Below are 6,838 nucleotides of genomic sequence, written 5' to 3' on the forward strand. Positions count from 1 at the left end.
GGTATGTTAACAATTAATTTATTATTATTTGTCTATATAGATAATAATGTTGTTTCGATGTGTTAAGATATACAGTGCAATCATGGCCAAAGTCCAGAAATTCTTTATTTCAATTTTGAAATATGTTTAAATTGACGAAAATACCTTTGGGAAATTTTACAAAGATTTTTTTGTAAAATTTCCCAAAGGTCCGACCGTTTTTTGGAGTCCCGACCGTTATGGAAATGCCTCTGGAAGAACGATGCAGTAAATGTTCAAACAGAAAAGAGAGAGCCAGAAGTGCTTTTAAATTTTCCAAAATGGAACTCGTTTCATTTTTGCAAGACCAACATATTTGTGTCATTCTCTATGGAAATTCAATATCAAGCAATGAAAGCTGGTCACTAGATTTCGAAATGCCTGAGAAGCATTAAAAAGTGTTTTAATAAGAGCTTTTTTAAGTAAAGCTTGCTTTAAAACAAAAATGAAAGCAAGTAAAAGAGAATTAAAAAAGCATTTATTTTTTGATACTACATGCAGGTTACTATTTTTCTGTATAATACTTTTGTCAGTTGAAATATTTATCATCATGAGCAACAATTTTCTGATGATTTCTTTGTGGATCTCGACCGCCAATGGTAATACCTAACTAATTACTTTTCATTTCTTCGTCAATATCTAAACGCCGACCACACAAAAACATTTTCAGATGATGGAAGAGGTGAACGCGTATTATCTCCTGTAACGATATAACTTTTTCTCGACCTTACTTCCATAGTTTGCCTATATTTTCTCTCAGTCTTAAATTTCGCATATTTAGCTATGAATATTAGCAGGTTTCATCTTGATGAAGTCGGACACTCGATTTTCTTAACTTTACACGGCGAAGCATCATGAATTCAAATGATATCGGGTACTGTGAGCTTGAGCATGCGCTTATTCTCGTGCATGAATGAAATTTTAGAACGGACGTTATATTAAAAAATGACCCTTGTTTCGTACCTTTTTATACAATGAAGAGAATAAAACATTCTTTCTCTATTGACCAATGAGCTCAAAATTTGGCATAAATCTAACAGTTTTAGCCATATATAAAATTTCATTTAAACAACTTGAAGTATTTTTGATTTATTTTGCACATGAAATATATTGATGGATTGAATCCAAAATTTATACAGATCTATGATTCTGCAGACACATCGGTTATTGAGAGAACTAAAATGTGCGTTTGGATTTTTTGACTCTTCGTATAAAAGAAAGTAAAAAGATTTCCAAGTAGAAAAAGTTAAAGCAAATTTCCACTTTTTACAAAATAACCTGTTACGTAGTGTTGGGCGTCCACAAAAACAGCCAGATTTTTTTTCTTCTGTAATGTCTATTTGAATCTAATTTTATTGAAAAAAAAATATTCTCAATCTAGCAGATGTACTCGCCTTGATTTGTACTTTGATTTGTAATTTTGTCAGTCTGATTGCCTTTTTTCTGCAATCAAATGATAATTAAAAACTCATTTAATATAGGAAGTCTTTTGTAAACTATAATTTAATTATTTGTAAAATCCTTCACGACAAGTGAAATTTCCATTTATTTTATACCTTCTGGGTAGTTTAAATTATCTTTCAAAAACTTATATTAAGAAGCAAACTCTAACTAAAATTCATAACAATAAAAACTAAGTAGTATAATTATTTATTAAATTAAGCGTTTATCCTCGAGGATAAATGCATTTGTTTTGACAACTATCCATTTCTACAGAGAATTATCTGAAACTGTTTGCCATTGTGTGATCAGCTAAGAGATCCCTCTCAGATAACAGAATAAAAATCTGTCTGACATAACAACAAACTTATTCTGATCTTGACCATAAAAAAAGAAGCCAAGCTTTAGGCAAATTGCCATATCGGGGAATGGATAATTTTAGTGTGAAGATGCAGGCCTAATTTCACCCTTAAAAGTTGTTGTGTTTTTAAGTTATTCTGTTCACAAACGAGTAATCATAATTTCCAAAAATAATTTGAGGACCGTGTGGTAAGGTCGCGGCTTCGTAACCAGAGGGTTTCAGGTTCATAACCCGATTCCATCAAAGAACCGTAGTGTAAATGGGTCTGGTGAATGTTAAATCTGTCAGGGTCAAACGTCTTCCCATTGGTGTGGTGTGGAAGTTTGGAGAGGGGGTGCCAGCTCAGGTGTCGTCCTCATCATCACCCTTGGTTCAAAATTACGAGGTCCGTCCCAAAATAATCCTAGTGTTGCTTCAAAACGGGACGTTAGTATGACTAAACTAAATTAAACTAATCCAAAAATAATTTTCTGGGTTAACGAGAGCTTTAAAGTGGATTTTCATCAAAATATCAAGTCAGAATTTTTGGACTACTGCAATATTTTTTTTTTATACTTCCTGTGGGATAAAATCCCGAACAAACTTTGATGCCCTTGGAAAGTTAAAGATTATAGTGGTTGATTAATTTTCATCAATATAAGAACATCTTTGACGCTATTACAGACAAACTCAGTCTACAGAGACCCTCAATTGACTAAATCCGTTACTGGATTAAGTGCTGCTCAACCCCTTATTTTGCTATTATGTCACTAAACACAACTGAATCATCTGCCACTCAATAAGACTCGGAAGAAATGCATGCAACTCTGAATATTTTTTAAAAGATTACTCTCGAAAAATTACACCACTGCAATTTAACAGTTTCTAAGGCCGTGGTAAGTATGCTTCCCACCAAATTTATCAATCTTTGTATGAAATTATGTAGGTTGGCAAAAGTTCTGACAAATTTTTTTAGTAATACAGAAACTTAGATGCTTCAGTTCTTTATCTCAAACAAAATGACGTGTCTTGGTTTGTCACTTAATTATTAATTAAACAAATTAATTAATTAATCAAATTAAATTTATCTAATAAGCTAAATGAATCCCTTTTCTTATTCTAATTTCAAGCCTAAAAATATTTTAACAAAATATGACTAGAAAAAAAATGGCCCTTTAAAGGCTTAAAGCGCATCTTTATTAGGGAAAGATTTGTTCTCATAGAAGAAATTTATTTTTAAAAAATCTTTGGCGTAACTACACAAAAAGTTCATTCGGTGCTTTTTATGAATGTATAAATAGTGGATAAAATATTAATTAACGATTATCAAAAGAATATGAAATTTAATATGTAATATATCACTTATATAATTATTATTTTAAATAAGTAATATTTTAAAGACTTGCGCTCAAATTTTGAATGAATTTTAGTTTGAAATGGACCCAAGAAGAAGCTTTTAACATAACAGTTACTTCAAAGTTTATAAAAGAGGGAAATTAATTCAATAAAAGGATTGAGCGTATCTCTGATGCTTTCCCAGAATTTAAATATCAAAAAGGTATTTTATTTGCTTTATTAATTTCTCACAGACTCAAAGAGATCAATCATTTTGTCTTTCCTTAATCTAACCTAAGTGTGTGCTTTAGCTTGTCCTGAAAATGATCGCAGTCAGGAAGAAAGATTTTCAATAAAAAAGAGCAATTCCAAGAAAATAACTAACTCATTAAAATTTCTGCATTCAGCAAAACAAATGAAGGGTATTTGTTCTTAATTTAGAAGCTCTCGCTTTCAGATTTTGATATAATGTTCCAGAAGATTTTTCTGAACTGTCAATGACGATCATGAGATTAAACGATTATTGCGTGTATAAAAAAACGTTTTCTACTTTCAAAGCAGCAAGGCGGTGAACTTCTAATTTGCTAAATATGCTAAATTGTTTCTAATTAGAAATGGTATGATGGGTTAATGGCTGTGGTTAATAGTTCTAATTAGAAAACTCAAATCGATTCTTATAGAGCTTCTAATAAGTAATTTAAATTTTGTAGTGTTACATTTATTTACTAGAAATTAATTTTTCATCTTTTATTTGCTAGTTTATGTTAAATTTATACTTAATTAGATTATTTTTTCCTGCTAAAAACTGTACAAGCATTTATGTTGCCTCGTTTAACGTGAAGGTCGGGGGTGATGAAGAGACGTATTTGATTGCTTTTATTAATTTTCAACGCACGCCTACAACTAAGTTGTGTAGGTAACAGGAGCACCCCTTTGTGGTCCGAGTGACTCGGTTGTTTTTGCAGTGGTTGGCACGTGTTCCTTATAGGGCCTTAATTATCCCATTAGCTCACGAGAATCGTTTGCGGGGTATCGAATCCATCAGCATCCATTGAGGACACAGATGGTTGCAACCCAAATCTAGGGACAGCTGACGAAATAATGGCCAAATGCAAGAAGGGTGTTTTTCCTCAGATTTTTATAGAAGTAGACGATGATAAGAAAAATAGACAAATGGCTATTATAGAATTACAATCTCCGTTTATAAAATTGAGTGATATGTAGTGAGAACATTCTGAAGCTTTTCAACTTTTTCTTTGATTTCTATATTTTCTCATTGATTCGCTTTATCATTATTTTTGTATCGTTACTGTTTTGCTATCTATTTTCCTGCTAGAAAAATGCAATGAAATTCGGGCGTCTCTGTCTGTCTTTGTGTCTCTGTCTCTCTCTGTCTCTCTAATGATTTTCTTACTAAGCATAAAAAAGTTCTTACTTGAACATCGAGCTTATATTGTTTTAGATAATTGACTCAGGCACCAATATAGAGAAGAAGAAAGTAATAATCTTTTTGACTTTCTCTTATCCAAAAAGTATATATTGTAATCTTAAAGAAATTCGTCGTTGAGATGTTGATAAATCTCCACTTTACATTTTTCTCGAATTCACTATTTTTGATTTCATGTTTATCTTTAAAAGATAAAACCTTTTTTAAAAAAAGCAGCTTGCTGAATGATTGAAATTTGATACTTGGTGTTTATATTGAAATGGCAGATTTCTGTTAAATTTTCGTTCCAAATTTGCCTCTGTTTGTCCATGAGCTTATGAATACTTTAACTCTAAGCATGACTACTTAGATGAAGTAAATTTGGCCTATGATTTTATAGTAAGAATTAACAATAATTCTGTGTCAAATTTTGGATCAAATCCATCAAAAGAGTTAACCTTTTGTCTATATTCATAATGAAAGCAATATCTGAAGAATCACTATTTTTATTCCGAAAATGTTACCATAACTTTTCAAATGAATTAAAATCTCCATTATTGTTAATGATGTTATTAATTAATATCAATTAACACCTTTCTCAGGTGAGCGAGAGTTATGCGATAATTTCTTATCTCAATATCTGAAATTCAGCCATGGTAATATTCTATTTAGTTTAAATATATTTTATAGATTAAATTTCATTTTCTATTTTTCTTGAACTAACATTTTTATTTGTGGAAAACAACGAATCATTTACTTGTGTTAGGAATATAAGATCTATTGTAACCTTCCTTTTTTCAGAAAATGAGTCATCCATGTTCATGGATCCTTAGGGCTATAATGGCGAAGGAATTATTCGTCATATATTTTTAACTTTGAAAAATGGCTCCATGTAAATTCCTTCTTTAAGGATCATAAATATTGAAATCGTGCATATCTGTTTATATAAATAAAACTTCCAATTTCTCATTAGTATTTAGTGATTTAAACGGTTTGCTACTCCAATCTATATTTCTTAACATTGATAAAAATGAATTGGCGACTTTTGATTTAATAAAACTGTCAAAATTAATGTCGTTGAACAGTTTTCATTATTACCACTATGCGTCAATTATCTAATATATAAAAATGAATTTTTGTTTGTTCGTATTTTATGCGCTACCATACCGTTCATCCGATTGCGATAAAATTTTGTCAACTTATTGCTTGCACTTGCGCGAAAGTGATATTCATAGTACAATTATTATATCTGATATGTATAAATGCATTTTTTTTTCTTATACTTCGTTTTATTCATCCGATGGCCATAAAATTTTGCCTACTTATTGCTTTGAACCTAGAAATTCTATGTTTTTCCCACGGCCAGTTGTATGATGGATTCCCACGAATCGGACAGCCAAAAAATTTGTTTTTGCTGAAGACGAAATATATATATTGTCTACCCTAAAATACACTTGAATAAAGAAATAAAATAATAAAATAAATATTATTTATACTTTTCCTTTATATATCATTCAACTTCAATGAGTGTATACATTGTTAACAAGAAAATAAATATCGTTCTTTCTATCATTCCTAATTAAACAAAGTTGCTGTTTGAAATTTCAAACGATATTTCCAAAATTATTTCTTTTGCGGCAGCAACGCGCCGAGTACCAGCTAGTATATAATATTTTCGAAATGATTAATGGAAAGCATGCTTGTCTTTCTTCAACGAAGGAACTTTGTTTAGAAGTTGATGAGAGCGTTTGCAAAAAGAAATTTTGAGCCCTGGCATGATTAATGTTTCTGAAACGGTTGTTATCAATGAAATATTTCATTTAATTTGGGTGTTATGATACAAGCCAATATCTTTTGGCTCATTAGTCGAAATTCTTTTCCTTTCTATACCAGAAGGGCAAAGAAACACATCACTTTCAACTAAGTAATGTATAAAAATGAAACCGTGCAGATGAGACTTCGAGTCTAATCTCCTCCCACTGGACGTTTTTGAATCCATCGTCACGATTAATGGATCGCTGCTCGCTAAAAAGCTTCCATTAAACGCTTCCTGAATGCTTGTTGGACACTTCCCGGGGGGCGTCGTTTCATGATTCAATTACCATTTCATGCTGTAATCGACAGGAAATGAATGGATATCCCCTCGCAATGGGTCGGGGAACACTATTTCGCTTACAGGTTCGATGCACTTGACAATTAAATTGAGCACGCTTTTCAAATGTTTGGGCGAATCCTGTTGTAATTTATCGGAGGCAATTCGATCAAAAAAAAGTTGCTTA

Source organism: Argiope bruennichi, chromosome X2, assembly GCF_947563725.1.
Source record: "Argiope bruennichi chromosome X2, qqArgBrue1.1, whole genome shotgun sequence".
NCBI lineage: Eukaryota > Metazoa > Arthropoda > Arachnida > Araneae > Araneidae > Argiope > Argiope bruennichi.